This window comes from Fukomys damarensis, unplaced genomic scaffold (genome assembly GCF_012274545.1).
Source record: "Fukomys damarensis isolate Sample0158 unplaced genomic scaffold, DMR_v1.0_HiC HiC_scaffold_12, whole genome shotgun sequence".
Lineage (NCBI taxonomy): Eukaryota > Metazoa > Chordata > Mammalia > Rodentia > Bathyergidae > Fukomys > Fukomys damarensis.
The window spans coordinates 30,535,960-30,552,220 of NW_022900924.1; the positions used below are offsets into that span (position 1 = coordinate 30,535,960).

The 16,261-nt window shown below is 39.3% G+C and overlaps 1 protein-coding gene across 8 annotated transcripts in view; it reads right to left on the reverse strand.

Annotated features, from left to right (window-relative positions):
* Positions 1–16,261, reverse strand: part of Mecom (MDS1 and EVI1 complex locus) — a 548,121-nt gene that overhangs the window by 62,083 nt on the left and 469,777 nt on the right. Inside the window, exon 1 of one of the 8 annotated variants that reach the window (XM_010632343.2) lies at positions 492–678. The exons of 6 other annotated variants lie outside the window; for them this stretch is intronic. The gene's annotated coding sequence lies outside the window, so the exon portion shown is untranslated. Of the gene's footprint in view, positions 1–28; positions 679–16,261 lie in introns of those variants that run through there. One more of the 8 variants, XM_019208710.1, reaches the window with a different exon arrangement.

Sequence of the window (16,261 nt, forward strand, 5' to 3'; positions counted from 1 at the left end):
TTTTTTTTTTTTTTTTAAGTTCGCTTACCTTAAGATATCTATGGCCTCAACTCAGCAATAAAAGGCAATCACAGAAGAAATAAAATAAACAAAATAAAATAATCAGCAGCCCTCAACGCTCAAGCACGAAAATCCTTTCAAACGATCCCCAGCAACATTTTTCGAGTTGTTAAAACAACAACAACAACAAACAACAAAAAGAAAGCCTCGCGTCTCGATTTCCAAATGGGTCTCTGATAACTTTGTCCGTCTCTAGGATCTGCTCGCCGAGACCACGCGTTTCAGATTTATTGTCCTCCACCAATGTATTTTAAGACCAGAAATGCAGTCTTCTCTCGCCTGAGTGACCCGGGGTGGGTGTCTTTTGGCTTTTTTCCCCCCTCCCTAAATGAGCTCGCAGCTATTCCTTCTGGTTCACATCACCTCCCTCTTTTCTCACTTTCTCTCGCTCTTATCAGCCCGATGTGTAATGAAAGTTATCTGAAACCCACTAAAACTTCTTCCACTTCGCTTTCCCGAGTCCGAGGGGGGCAGACGGGCAGGAGGAGGAGAGTTTGCGAAGGTGGGGGTCTGGGGGGCGAGGGCAGCGGGAGCCCCGCTCCGCTCCTCCGAAGCGCCTTCCCGGTCCCAGACCCTCCCGGGATCTTCCCTTTCGCAACTCCGAGCTCAGCCGCCGGGTTTCTATTTCATGAACTGTCTCTTTAAAGAAGATCTGCTCGGCCATCCAGAAAGAACCCGGGGCGAGGGAGAAAGGGAGCCCAGAGTGATCAGGAAGCTCGATGGGCTCCTCTTTCAGTACATTTTTAAAGTGACAGCAGCCTCCTCTGGCGGGAGAGGTCACAAAAAGGTCGCCAAGACCCAAGTCCTATAGGGACAGACTGATTATGGATGCACCATCCCCCTTAAACATGTAGATTTCTCCAAGTAAACAACCAATGGGGAGATCTTGCCGGGCAGGATTTCTTTCCCCAGGGAAATATCCTCCTTGTCAATGTCCTCAAAGCACAAGTGTGTGTGTGTGTGTGTGTGTGTGTGTGTGTGTGTGTGTGTGTGTGTGTGTGAGGGCGATGGGGGTTGGGAAAAGTGGAGAGGAGATTTCAGGGGTGCGCGGGTGGCCAGGCTGGAGGGTGGGGTGGGGCGCTGGAGAAAGCGAAGAAGATGAGGCTTAGGGTGAAGGGAAGCTAGCTCATTCTACACATAATTAGTTCAGAAATTCTCAGCGAGCAGAAGTCTCAGGAGTACAAAGTTGACATAGGTTCCCAGTTTTCTGCTAAGTACATTTTTGATACTTTTTCATTGAAATGTGTACTCAAATTTATTCCCACCATTCTTATAGTGAGGTCAGCAGAAAGGAGAGTTAAAATGTCAAATCATATTTTTTTTTCTTAGAAGAAGAGATTTTTAAAATCTGAAGCATTATTTGCATATAACGCGTCCAAATAAGGTATTATGGGCTTAGGAAGATTGAAGACTGTTTTGCCAGGTTCTCTGATACATTAATTACAAAGTCATGAAAGCCCAAAAGTAGAATTAGGTAATTGGAAAACTCAGACTGTTTTTAAACTTTTAACACCGCAACTGCTGCAGAAATGTTTAGTAGCCAGTATTACACTACGGTTAATAACTTTATGATGTATATGTGGTCAGTTTGTATCAACACAATGCAGAAAAGACCCTGAGCGGGGACTGGAAGGCAAAATAAAAGAGTAGCCAACACTGGAAGAATTTAGTTTAGCCCATCAATTGCATGGAAATAAGTGGTTTTTTTTTTTAAATCAGAAAACTTCTTAAAAATAAGAGAACAAAATCCAAGTTCTTTCCAGCTCCACAATGGAAGCTTAAGCAAAGCAGTGGGGTCTCGGGGCGCTCGCAAAGGGGAGGTGGAGGGAGCCCGAGGGCAGGAGAGCTCGCAGCCCTTAAACTGTATCTGCAAACCCGGACAACACAAGTGCCACCCAGTTTTTGTCTCCTCCAAGTGCAAGTAAACGTGAAAATCTAGCAGATCTGTAAACCGCCCCCCCAAGCTGATTTAAAAACAAAAATAGTAACAAAAGGGAGAGACACGGGAGAGAGAAAAATGACAAGAGGTGGTGACTAATTCGTTTCGGTGGCCTGTTATCTGTGACATTGAACTGTTATTTCAGATAATGGCCATTGTTTCAGGGAAAATCGCACAGCAGTGGTAGGTAGGACAGGAAAAATCCTTTGTAAATAACCTAAAACCCGGTCAGATATTCCCATAGAGTTCGGTGCTTGAGAACCTTTAAGAGCCCTGGGTTTGTAACATTGATTTCCTGCCTTTCCTCAACTTGCCCATTGTAGGAGTGTTTTTGGGTTTTTTGTTTTGTTTTGTTTTGTTTTTTTAATTTAGCCATAAATTGGACCGGCTCGAGCTATGAGCTGTTCTATTTTCTTCCTGTCACGATGAGGGATTTGTTTTATGATGCATTGTGTATTAAATACAAGTAATCTGGGGAACCGATTGCTTCAGATAGTGCGGCCCGATCATGGGGTCTGAGAGCTCCGAGCCCTAAGTCCTCCCTATCCCTCCCACCCCAAGCCGGCGCGCGGCCCCCACTTTCTTGCCCTTTATAAAATTGCTTTGAAAAGGAGGAAACGTCGGTGGGGAGACAAAGGTCATGTGAAATCAGCAGCAAGTCCTGACTAAATTAGAATTTTGTGGAACGGGCCTCCGAGTTTTCCCCCTTATATTGGGTACGAGTGGGGGAGGCGGGGCGGACTTGCAAGGTCTGGATGCTTGCAGGTGTGGCAGGAAGCCGGTAGGTGGCGCTGTATCCCGAAATAAAGAGCGGCAAACGTCGGTGGGGAGACAAAGGTCATGTGAAATCAGCAGCAAGTCCTGACTAAATTAGAATTTTGTGGAACGGGCCTCCGAGTTTTCCCCCTTATATTGGGTACGAGTGGGGGAGGCGGGGCGGACTTGCAAGGTCTGGATGCTTGCAGGTGTGGCAGGAAGCCGGTAGGTGGCGCTGTATCCCGAAATAAAGAGCGGCGCCTGCGGCTTCAGCCGCCCAGGTGAAGCCGCCGCCGCGCGCCCTGCGCCTGAAGCCCTGGGCACGGTGCTTCGCTTCCCAGCCTCACCAGAACGCCGCACACTGCAGTCCAGGCCCGCGGCCACCGGCTTTTACGTAGGAAACTCTTCAAACACAGCTAAAAGAGTTAGCACTGTCTGAGACCTTCCAAGATTTATCTAGAGAAAAGGAGGATTCCTTTCATCGTTACCCTGATTGTGTTAATATCATCATTGTCGCCGTCATCAGTCTTGTTCTCCACTGAATTAATTGTAAGAAATGCTAAAGGAAATCGTCTTAAGGATCTGGGCACAGAAGGCTAGCAAAACATGGTATCTCAATTTCTCTCATGCCTCCTCTCTCCTCCCCCACCCTCTCTCTCCCTCTTCTACCCCTCCACCCTACTGCCTCTCTCCTTTGGTTATACAACAATTTCACATAAAGGCAGAGTCGCCTGACTTTTTCCTGACACAACTTGAAGTTTAAAGAAAGGGTCCTGAAATCCCAGTTAGCTATGAGCCCTTTTTACTCTTGATAATTATCTCCTAGGAGAGACAAGCCCCATCTCCTCCACCCCCCCCATCCAAAGTAAAACTGGAGAGGAGGAGGTTTTTGCAGGCAGAGAGGTGTTTTTTCCCCTGTTAGCTTGGTTTCCATCAGGAGATTTCGAATACAATAAATAAATGCAAGGCGCCAAATACCACCACCAGTTCCCTTTATGCTTGGGATTTCTGGTGAAATCTGTTTACAGTCGTTCCCAGTTACAAATTAATCTGCAAAAAAACCAGTGTCTGCTCAGTTGTAATCAGTAGCATGCATGTTCTGCAGTGTTTAGCACAGCCCTTGGAATGGGCTATTAAAAATAATGGTTTTACTATAATCTCAAACCAGCTTTAATTTGCAGACTTGTATCAGGACAGAGATCTGAACATTCAGGGGATGGGAAAGAGAGCATAAACTATAACAGAGGTGTAGCTTTGGGGAAAAGGGAAAAAATCGGTCTCATCAGCAGTGTTTTAAAAGAGAATCACATTTTAAAAACACCTTTTCTAGAAGGAATTACAGGTGTTTTCTTTATTGCTCTATTAATTGTTGTTTACTGGGGAAAAGGCACTGGAAAACAAGAGGTTTGAGTGTGAACTGATAGATTTTCTGGAAGTTGTAAAGATCCCTCTTTGGCTGATCAAGGAGAGCTGGGGTGGGAGAGGTTAATGTGTTTTCTTCCTGGTTTGAAAAGGGCATAAACCCTCCTCAGGCCCCTTTCTTCCTACCCCAGCTGTGTGGATTGCAGAACCTTTAAAAGGCCCCAAAATTTCCAATAAGGCCACTTCTCTGCCTTCATTGTGTACGTGTTTATTTAAAATAAGTCAATATATTAGTTAAAGCAGTAAGAAGTTAGTGTTCCAGTATTCAAGTGATTCCCACAGGACTGTAAACTGATGCCTCTTTTAAGCCCTAAACTTCATGGTCGTCCCAGAAGTAAAAGTTCTGCTAATGGAGACCCTATGGACATGGTACATTCCAGCACATCATTAAAGGAAAGAAAAGCAGTCCAGCCAAAGCCAGATGAAATGACTGCACTGTCCACTTTTAATAGGCTTCCTGTGGACAAACAGCACTGTAACACTCTGCAGAGGACAATATTTAAAAACAAGACAACTTGCTGGCAGTTTTCAATACCATAAAGTTAATAAAGTATGTTCCCACTGACTCTAACATTATACTTTTGGTTTATAGAGGAAGGTACTTCATAGACTAAGTCTAAGTATAGTTCCCTTAATTCTGCAGCTTTGGATTTCTTGAGGTGGCTAAATATACACTGAATTCCAAGCCTGACATTTTTGTTTTAACACTCTGGGGGTGTTGTTGTTGTTGTTGTAGCTTTTCAAGAACATACAAGTGTATTTTTGCATTTCTCAAGTTCAGTTTCATTCATAGACATCCTTTTAAATCCTGTTTCCTACAGTTCATGTCAAGAAGCATGAAATAATCTGAGAAATTGACATGTGGCTGAACAATAACTGCCTGGTAATTAAATTAGCTTCGTGTATAGATATTGATGTGTGTTTAAAAAGAAAATCAATGCTTCCTTTTCCATGTCAGAATGGTGTTTTATAAAACCTTACCTACCCTAACTGAGATAAAGATAAGAAAAAGTATAAGTGTGTCTTTAAAACTCAAGAGACTTGCCACTGACTCATACATAAATATTTCTCCTTCTCCTCCAAATTTTCTACCACCCACAATTTCCCTCAATCTTTTTATCTAATAGAGATGCCTTGTAATAAAACATAATGCTTAGGCAAAGGAAGCTACATCAGAAGCCATGGTAACAAAGGTAATATTTTGTTTAAATTTAATTATGTATACCACTAAATCAGGGAAGTATCCATAAGCTTGGTTCCTTGGACTTGAAGGCAATTTCTGTAATTCTGAGCAGGCAGATCCAGCAAAACCGTCCAACACAATTTTAATATACAAACAAAAAAATGGCTCTGAGTGTCCATAACCCCAGCACCTATCACCACTACTCTAGAGAAAGACGTCTGGTCACTCTTGGTGGACTCTGCCTTTCTTCCTCTTTTCTTTTTTTTTTAAATCTAGTGGATTGGGGGGGGCTGTTTAAAAAGAAAAGAGGAAATTAAAGGTAAAAAAATGTAAATAAAAAATTTCCCTTGGTCTGGAAATGGGCCCGACTGAAAGCATGTTAATCTCCACCTCAGTAATTTGGTTCTCCAGGAGAAGACAGAAGCCCTGCTGCTGTGCCCTGCACTTCATAAATCACATCTTTATGTGGACAAGGTCAGGGCACCTAACAGCTCAGACATGGGCCTTTGCAGTGGCTGGAGGATTCAGGCATGTTTACTCTCCTGCTCGGCTCTCCGAGGAGTAGTCCAGCACGCTTCTAATTACTTTTGATTATTTTCATTTGCTGGGGTCAGTCTGGCTTGCCAGGACTGCTGGAGGGTTGATTTCCTACAAATCTTGATGTCTTTGTAGGACAGCACTGTGTGCGTTCAGAATTAGCACCCCGTTATTGTCCTGTGGCACAGGATCCCTCAGAATGGACAATGTGACATGAACGTTTCCCCGGTGAACCATTCACGACTTCCCTTCTTATTAATTAACTATACAACCATAATCACCTATTTGGTCTTTTATGCAAAATGGAGAGAGCTTTAACAGTTGACTATGTCGCAGTATATTTGGCCAGAATGAAGGCAAATTTTTTTTGCTTCGATTTTTAAATATATTTAGTAATGACTAGCAGTTCTTTGGACACTAAAATGAAATACTTTGCTGAAACAACAGCTCAAGTGAATAAATTATTATACAGTGGTCAAAGATTTATTTTCTAAACTCCAACAAAGGCTGCCATATTTAAAATATTTTTTGTTGGTCCATTTTGATGTATTTCACTTCTAAGTTATTACGCTGAGTGGTTAAAGCGTAGCAACAACAACAAAAAAATTTATACCAGGCTTAAATGAAAATGTTGCAATAAAATAAACACTTCAACAGAATATAGCAAAATTGTGGTAGAAGAAAAGATACAGGGTCAGCTTTTCCTCCTTACTCGTCCACACTAGAGATATCTAATGGTCTGAAATATGTATATGCGTTGAAAGATACAATTAAAAAAAGATAAGCAAGTATTTACAGGAATTGAGAAATAAATATTCACCAAAATACACATCACTCTTATTATTTAGACAGTAATTAAATGCTTTTATGTCACTGAAGAAAATTTACTATTATCTTTTTCTTCATAAAAGATAACTTTCCATCAGTCTCAAGAAGCCAAATCTTCTTAACTTTAGAGCAGCATTAAGGGGTAAATGTTTTTAGAACTGACCTCAATTCTATAAGGATTTGATTTTTCATTATTTTATTACTTTTAATTAATTCAGTCTTTCGGGACAGCATTTAGCATGATATGCAGTGACTCCAGGGTCAGCTTCTTCCCCAGGGCTTTAGAAACGCCATTTAAGTGCGCTTTAGATCCTGATCTTGTGGGGAAGTAAGTTGGAAGGCCTGCTGCTCCTCCTGTCTCCACTTCTAGCTGAGTACCTTTGGGTAAGTCACTTAACCTTTGAGTCAGTTTCCATGAACAAGTTTCATAATATCGGCATAATGAGAGTGTTGGGAAAATAGATTGGGCAATACGAGTGTGAACGGCTCTGAGTTCATGGGAACAGGTCAACGCACTGTAAGTTTCACAGTATTTGTGTTTGTGTAACAAGTTAGAGTAAACTTACATACATGCACAATGAGGAAGATAGTCTGGCCTAAATTTGGGGGAATGGAAAAGTGTAAGTATTTATCTATCCTGCTCTTCCATTCCAGTGTCAGCTGTCCTAATCTTTACCCTGACCTTGGGAGAGAAGAATTTTAAGCAAAATGTTTTTTTTCTCTCAAGCTGAGCTACCCTCAAAGATGTTCATCTCTGGCTGGCTGGCAGCTGAGCTTGTTCTGTCCCTCCCACTGTGTTCTCTGCCAATCAGCAAAAGGAAGTGCTCTGAGACCCCCCCCAAACCCTAAAATTAGGACAGGAGGACACATAGTCACATACTCACACTTACATACACACACATCCAAGCACACATACAAACACAAACACACACACTAACTTTATATCAACATTCATTACCGAAGTCAGGAAATTCATCCTAATAATAGCTTCTACTCACTTTAAGAAGGCAGGAATTAGGTCTAATTTATCTTCTGAAAATTGCCCAGTGTATCTAATACCTGGTGTAGACTAACATTCGGTAGATGTTTATTGAAAAAAAATTTATCAGGTCTTTCCTTGGTATTCATTCTCAATTACTTTGAATGAATGCTTCACTTAAATGCCTGGTACCTCTAGTCCAAACTACTGTGATGGTGTCCTAACTGATCTTCAAGCACCACTTACCCTTTCACCAGTTTCTATTCCACACTGTTAATCTTCCCAACTATCAGCTGTAACTCACATCCTTGCTCAGAACTTTACAGGGGGTTGCAACTGCCTAGCCATTCAGTGTAATCTCATTCCATTTGTTGGGAATTAAATTAATAATCTATGTAAATCATTTAGAATCATGTGTAGAACATAGCATACAATCAATAGAAAAGAGCTGTACTTATTGATATTACTAATAGAATGATAACTATCATTAGTGTTGCTCAACCTGTGTTAATTTTACCTTGGTCATCTGAGATAAAATCCTATCTATCCTTCAAAGCCTCTTTTGTTATTATTTTTACTAACTAGGTTTAACATTTTCCTCCTTGGCGTCAGATCATCTTCTGGCTTATAGCCAGTTCTACTTTACCTTACAGGTGTATCTGTAATAGGTTTGTCCTCTTTTAAGAGCCACTATAAGATTCTTAATGAAACATTTAAGTTTTAGTCACACTGATATCTTCAGTAGCATCTTTCTATAAGTCAAACTACTTTTGAACTTTCTTGGAAGCGTGAAGTACTTGTGGCAAAATGTATGGGCAATTATTGTATCTTCTATCCAAGGAAACTTAGCTATTGAATACAGTTCCCCTGTCAGATCAACTGATGCACTGGTAATTCTTTTCTAGGGATATGGGGATGGGAATTCCTTCCACTACTGCCTCTCCAGAGTAGCAATACATTGCCCTATGGCCACCTCAACTCCTCTGTTGTCCTTCTGTACTAACTCTGTGCTCTTTAACCGGGCTCCTATGCTACACCACAGCTTGGACTCTTCCTATCCTCTTATCCTAGTAATAGTCAGCTGGGTCAATTTATTACATTGTTTCCAACATGATGTACCTCATCTTCCCATTGGGATCAGCCTAATGGAGACCCTTGTCATTTTAGGCTTGAAAGTTTGTATGATTTTTTTACACCAAATATTGCTCTTCTGAAAGAACAAAATTGTAACAATGTGTTGCTTTACCTAAAAACAAAAGGTAAGAAGCAAAACAAGCAAGGGGAAAAATAGATACTAATGAGAAATGCTGAATCTCAATTTGTTAGATGATAGTCTCTAATCCAAAATGCAATCTCCTATATAATTTGATATCAAACTAATCTCTTCAGGCTTCTTTCCTTCTTATTTCTTCTAATAAATCTTCAGCTCGGGTTCACAACAGAAGATATATGTAGATGCTCTTAACCCTGTAAGTGGGTAGAAGCAGGTTTTTCACTTTTCTCACCTTTGCTATTACAGCATTGAGTGAAACAAGATCAAGGAGGTGAAGCAATGTTTCTGTTTGTCACCCTCATCTTCCACTTATCACACAAAATCTTCCAAGTTCCCTGATTTGAAATCCTTGCAATACTTAATATTATTGAGACCATTCACTAGTCAATTGTCATGCTTAGGGTCACTTGGGATACTTCTCTTATTAGCTAATCTACCTGAAAACTATTAGACGACAAGAGGCATCCTTCATATCAGCATTTTTAATTGGTAATTTATTAGCAAGTATTTTCTGAAAATGTGTTTGGGGTCAAGTGAGGCAAATTTAGCTCTCTGTTGCATGTATGTGGTTATTTTTCTCTGTGGTAAATATAGCAATCCCTTTAGGAAAGGCAGAAACTAGTTTGTTTAACTGGGCATCATCCAAGTTGTTTAAACATATATAGAACCTCTTTCTCCTTCCACTGAAATGCCTAAAGGAACTATTCTGGAAATAAAACTTTGTATCTTTGCATCCGTTTTGGCAAAGCACAAGTGTTTTCCATATATATTTTTCTTTTAACTGATCTACTATTCACAACTGTTGGTCAAAATGTCACTACAAAATAGTCATGAAAATATAAAGACAAGATGAAGCTTCCATTTTTTCATTCTACCTGAAAGCATTTGGAAGGTCTAACAAATTTACAAGGGAAGTAGGTTATCCGTAAACACTAGGCAATTTATCCTTTGCCTCTAAACTGTTAAATTGTATTTGAGTATACATTAGGAGACCCTTCCAAAGGAATGCGTACAATCTCATTTCTATATCACCCCCTCCTTCCTATTCTCTTCCATTAAAGGCCTTTTTGAAACATAGATTTTTTTTTTTACCCTGAGCACATTTACATGTAATGTTTATCTTATTTAGGTTTTTCTTAATAAGATTTGGCATTATCTAGATATATATTTCCCCAGGAGAAAGAAAAACAGCTAGGCAATCTCCATCTAAGAATGCCTGAATTAAACATTTAAAATTTTGCCTTTTCTCCAGCTTTGGATATTGGATTCAGGTGTTGTGCCTGCCTATGACTATCTCATAGCTAAACTAAGTGGACTTTAAATCAGATGGCATACAAAATTACAGGAATTTGATCCTTAGATAAACCACAAACCTTGATGAACTAACATTGTTCCAGATGAATTAACTCATCATTTTGAGGAACAGAGCATTTCGTGGGAGCAGCCACATAATCTCTGTAGAGAGCACTAATGCCTGTGATTAATTTGTGATCTATTGGAAATGCTTCCTTCTAACAACAGAGGTATACGCCAAAGTGAGGAGAAAAGGATAAGTGAGGTGATTCTGCCCAAGAATTATTGCTTTATTCCAAAACTCAAATGGCAGATACTGCTATTATTTATATCTGCCTGCAAGGTCTGCTATGGAGTTAGGAAACAGTTCATAGGTTCTTATCAATGATTTAATGAAACGTTTATTTTTTTTCTTTCTGTTGGAAATCCTAAAGTTCCATTTGATCATGTCAATGACTCAGAGCCTGAATTTAATAAAATAAAATAAAAATTCTGCAGAACCAGAAAAGCATGTTAAACTTACAATATATTTAATGGTGTCATATCTTATGATATACGCCACGTGGTAAAATGTCAGAATATTCTAGAAGTGGTTAATATATCAGTAAAATTCCAGTATCACTGTGAAAATACAGACATTGCTTTTAGTTGTGGCTTGAAAACATCTTTTTGAAAATTTTGTTTTGTCAATTCTTCCACTTCAAGTAAAATCCTAATATAGTTAGCCTATGAACTCCAGAATTAAGCATGGGTCAACACCAATGATGCAGATTCTCAAAAGTATTTGTGTTTACATGTAGTTATTAGCTGGAAAACAAATCCAAGATTGCTAGTGCAGTGCCCTACAACCATGAAAGGACATGAATGGGAATATTTATAGAGGAAAATATACATATATTCTCTGATTCACACATAATATTTCTCTCCATATGATCTGAACTACCCATTTATTAACAAACCTTAGAACCCTCTTATGATATGAACCATGAATTATGAGTCTGCAATAGTATGATTCAAATGACTATAGATTGTAATTGTAAACTCATCCTCTTAAGAATATTACATTGTGTTTTACTGTGTTGTATTCCTCCTTCCCAGTTTCATGCTACAAGAGCTAGCATGCTTCATAAATTATGAAAAAATTGTTGATAAACCAAATTTGAATGATTTGAATGATTCTCTAAGTTCTTCAGTTGTGTAACATTTTTTTTAATTGTGGTATTTGTTGCTTGCAAAATTACCATAAAAGTTTTTATCTATTCAGACCTGTTCTGTGAGCCAATATGTGTGAATAAAGTGTAATAATACATAAGATCCTAATAAGATAACTGACATTGTGAAATGGGAAGGAAGGGGCTAAAGGTGTAGGGAAGGTGGGATGGGTAGGGGAAGGGTAATAAGGGAAAAGAAAAAATGTGAGATAATGAAAAGATGGAAAGAAAGTGTTTGTAGATGGGGAGGGGAGGAGGTGGTGAAGGGAGGGCAGGGGTAAGGGGAAAAATGAGAACCAAGACCTGTCATGTAGAGGTACAAGATCCCAACAATGAATGCAATTGTACTGTATCCCTAAAATGTACCAATAAACTCAATTAAAGCTGAAAAAACAAAACAAAAAAATGTTTATCATTTCCTGTGCTTTCTCCTTGGTGATTGATGCTGGAATATTTTTTAAAGTCATTGGAAATCTTATGTTTTGTTAAATTTTTATCTTGGAAAGCATACTGGAGTGACTATGAACATGGACATATTCAAATTACTAATATTTAACTAGTGCAAACCAAAAACTGGGGGAAGGCAAGAGAGGAAAAGAGAAGAAAGAGGAGACGAGGAATTAGGGAGGGAGAGAGGGATATAATAAGCTTTTACTCCAAAAACAGCATGAGGCAGAGATATGAATTCATGAGTCAGAACTCAGTGGTCAAATCAGTCCTACCTAGGTATTGTGGCAATGGCTTGTTCCCACAAGCTTTCTGCCTCCTGTGGCTTCTAGAAGGGAAAGTGAAGGCTCATTATGGTAAGCTGCCACAGTGTGGTCGGAAGAGCTTCCTGGGATCCAAAAGATGACTGGTGTCTTCTCTGCAAGTGTGAAAGCACTTGAGTGCATCAGCAAACATTTCGCTCCCTAATCATGCTGTGCCGCAGCCTGTTGGTGTTAGGGCCATTCTTGGAGTCTCCTTCTCTTTATTAAACAAAATTCGACTTCTAAAATACTTTCCTTCTTTATAAATGCCTTCTATTGTTTGTTTGGTGTTGTCATTTTATATAGACACCCTTACATCAGAAGAGAAAATAATTTTTTTCTTTTCTTTTTTTTTTTTTTTTTTTGTACCAGGGATTGAACTCGGGTCCTTGAGCTTGCAAGGCAGGCCACCGAACCGCTGAGCTAAATCCCTGGCCCAAGAATTTTTTTCTTATTTATTTGCTGCCCACTCAGGCAGTTTGTTTCTGAGAAATAAAACTGAAAATATACAGAGCCAGAGAATAACAAAAATAAGAAATAAAATGCATAATGGTATCTAAGAACTAAACTATAGATCTCAGTCATAATGAGAAAAAATACTAATTTTTGAAGATAAAAGAAAGCACATGGAGAAAAATAGGACTCTTCGTAATTCTACTGAAATGACATGTGCCTTAAAAAATAAACCTTGAACAGAAAGTAAATTTGAACTTTTTCTTGATAATTGCTGTAAAATATCAAAATATTATTTGTCCAAATGTGAGAAAAAATAGAAGATGAAATATTCAAGGCAAAGACAATTACACACAAAATAGAACACAGCATGAGTCCAGAGGGCCTGAGCAGAGGGTGGGTAAATTTATTCTGCTGGCTGAGACATCATGTTACAATAGGAAGACCATGAATTCAACGTGTAAACCAGATCAGTTCCCTTTATTCCAAAAGTATTTATTGGGAATTTTCTATGTCCTGACAAATCAATTGGTACTGTGCCTATGCTTATAATCCAACCTTTAAGTTCCTGTCTTTCAGGAGCTGCAGACTCCAGTTAAAAGACGCATTGCATTGGCCATTTGATTATAAATTGCACCCTGGAGTTACCTGATAATTGTAAGGCATGAATCCTGATGAATCATAGCCATTGCTGGGAAGATCAGCCCTGCCACAGGGAGGTGCTGGCAACGGCAGCTGAGTCACAATATCTTTTACTCTCAGTGAGGGGCATGGTCCTATTTTTATCTGCTGACCTTGATGTTGCATTCAAAAGGACTCTTAATTGTATAATTACAACTTCTCTGAAGCTATAGCTCAGAGTTTAGAGAATATGGATAGGCCTGAAGAAGATGCATGACTTGCTTTGTGACTAAAAAAAAACAGAGTAATCATAGTTTTAAGAATAACCACTCATGTATTCTTTTTATGCTCCAAGCATAGATAAATATGCTAAATACCCAACTGGGGAGGTTTTAAAGTATGCCCATACATTTAAAAACTTGTTCCCTACACTCCTTTTCAAAAAGCGGAATCTGATTCTTCTTACCCTGAACGATGAAGACTGGGATTAGTGACTGCCTTCTATTAAATAAACGGAGTGTAGAGAAAGCAATGATTGTGAATTTTGCACCTTTGTTTTGTTACAAAAATACCCCTCTCCCTCCCCCACTCCATAATTCCCCTCATTACTGCTCTGCTATATGGATACCTATGAGGCTTATGTAGCAAGTAAACCTGCTCGCCATCAAAACCAACTTATCGGTAATGTGAATAAATAGCTCCATGTTTTGAATATGCTGTGTTCTCAATCGTAGTATTAGATAACTAGCATCTAAAGTGCAACCTGATGAGATTCTGGACCACAAGTGCCAAACTAGCTAAGTGGCTCCTGGATTCCTGAACCATAGAAACTGAAGATAATAAATGTTTATTGTTGTTTTGTACCAGTTTGTTTTGTGGTGATTTGTTATATATCGATAGCAAACACACCAACAAAAGCTATTTGGTGGATATGCATCATTCAATTGCCTGTACTTCTCTGACCATCAGGGAATTCACACCTCTGAAGGACAACTTCCTACTGCATTTAGCCTCGGCCCTTACATAGCCTGCTGCAGCTCCAAAGGGGGGCATTCCCACTTCAGTCTAACAAATACTTGTCTCTAGTTCTACTCATAAATGATCAATCAAAAGACTCATTAGTGTACTAAGAGCTACAAAGTTGAGTCAGAGTTGATAGGGCCAAATTATAACAAACTAACTTTTTTGAACCAGCTCAGATTTAAGCCATGAGCACTGAGAACAGAAAAACGGGCAGTGATCATAAGTTTCAGAGTGGCGACATAGTGACAAGATTTCAGAAAGACCTGGGTCCTGTTTCTGGAGCCATTACATGGTAGACTGTGAGCTCCCAACTGGAGGGAGAGTATGTACCAAAGTAGAGCAAGGCTGATTTGCAAATTTAGATTGATTTTTTGCTGTTGTTGTTATTTGCAGCATGGATCAGATATTGACCTTTGAATATCCGAGTGACCTGCTGTACAGTTGATCAGGAGCTCCAGCCACAGCATAAACCATCAGTTATGATTGGAACCAACAGCTAGATCGGAAAGTGAAAAATGATGTGAGCAGTTCCTGTTTCTTTCATCTTACTGCCCTGTTCACAGGTTGAGCCCTTGTTCCTTGCTCCTTGATAGTGATAGCGGGATCTCTCCCTGGAGCTGCAAGCATTTGCAATAAAGAAACCACCGCTCCCCATTTCTGAGGTTCCCAGACAAGATTGCATAGCTACCAACCAAAGCTAATCAAGGGTTTATTAAGCATCTTTTCATTTAATAACTAACAGACTTATTTTATCCATGTTTTACAAATAACAACACTAAACTTAACAGGATTGAATAAATATCCCCAAATCACTTTGCTTTTAGTAAAATGGTTATGATATATTTAATATTTCTACAAATCCCTTTTCTTTTTTGTATGTGACATTCTTATTCACAGGCATGCTACAAGATTAAAAAGGTCTGTGTCTCATTTGGATTAGACTCCACTTTTTCTAATTTGTCCAAGTGTATGCACGTACATAAATGTACATGGATTCTTGTTCTTTGGAATGACTATGATATTTCCCAGCACCTACGTCACTCTTGCTAATTCCTCGTCTCTTGATTCACAAGGTGAAAATTACCAAACATAATGTAGGATGAGGTTCAGAAGCCAGAGGGAATATTGAAATTAATATAAAATATTGTTCTTGCCATGGAACAATATAAGCTCATGCAAGCTATTTAGAGAGATCAAAATAAGCTACTTGAAAGAACAGCAAATAACAGGAGAGTGTAAGGCATCAAGTACTAGGTTATGTGGTTCCAATGATAAGCACTGCAGAAATTCAGACAGGAGGAAGATGTGTGAAGGTCAGAATGGTATCAGAACCTTTGGGGAAGAGGTGAGACTGATCCTCTGTGCAGTTTTGTTTTTGGTTTTTTTGTTTGTTTATTTGGTACAGGGGATCGAACTCAGGTTCTTGTGTTTTCAAGGCAGGCGGTGGAACCACTGAGCTAAATCCCACATCAGATCTGTGCAGTTTTGTTTTTGGTTCTTCGCTTGTTTAATTTTTCATTTTGGTTTTTTGAGACAAGGTCTCACTATGTACTTGAGACTGATCTGGAACTTACTATGTAGCCCAGGCTGGTTTAGAACTCACAGCGTTCCTCCTGCCTCAGCCTCCTGAGTGCTGGGATTACAGGCATGCACCACCACACCCGGCTTGTGACTGATCCTCATTCAAAAACCAGCAAAAGTGAAGAATAACATTCTTGGGGTTCTTATACTAGGTGTGTTTTCAACGTTTATCTACTTTGATAAATCCAGCAATTTCTTCTTATTAGGAATGTAAAACCATCCTCATTTGTGTTAAAAATACAGATTGTTATATTAGCTTAGATATGTTTATGTTCATCCTTGTGCTCTAAACAGAGACTAGTTTTTCTGATGGATTCTAAAAAGCAGTAAATTCTACATTAGTGTTAATATCA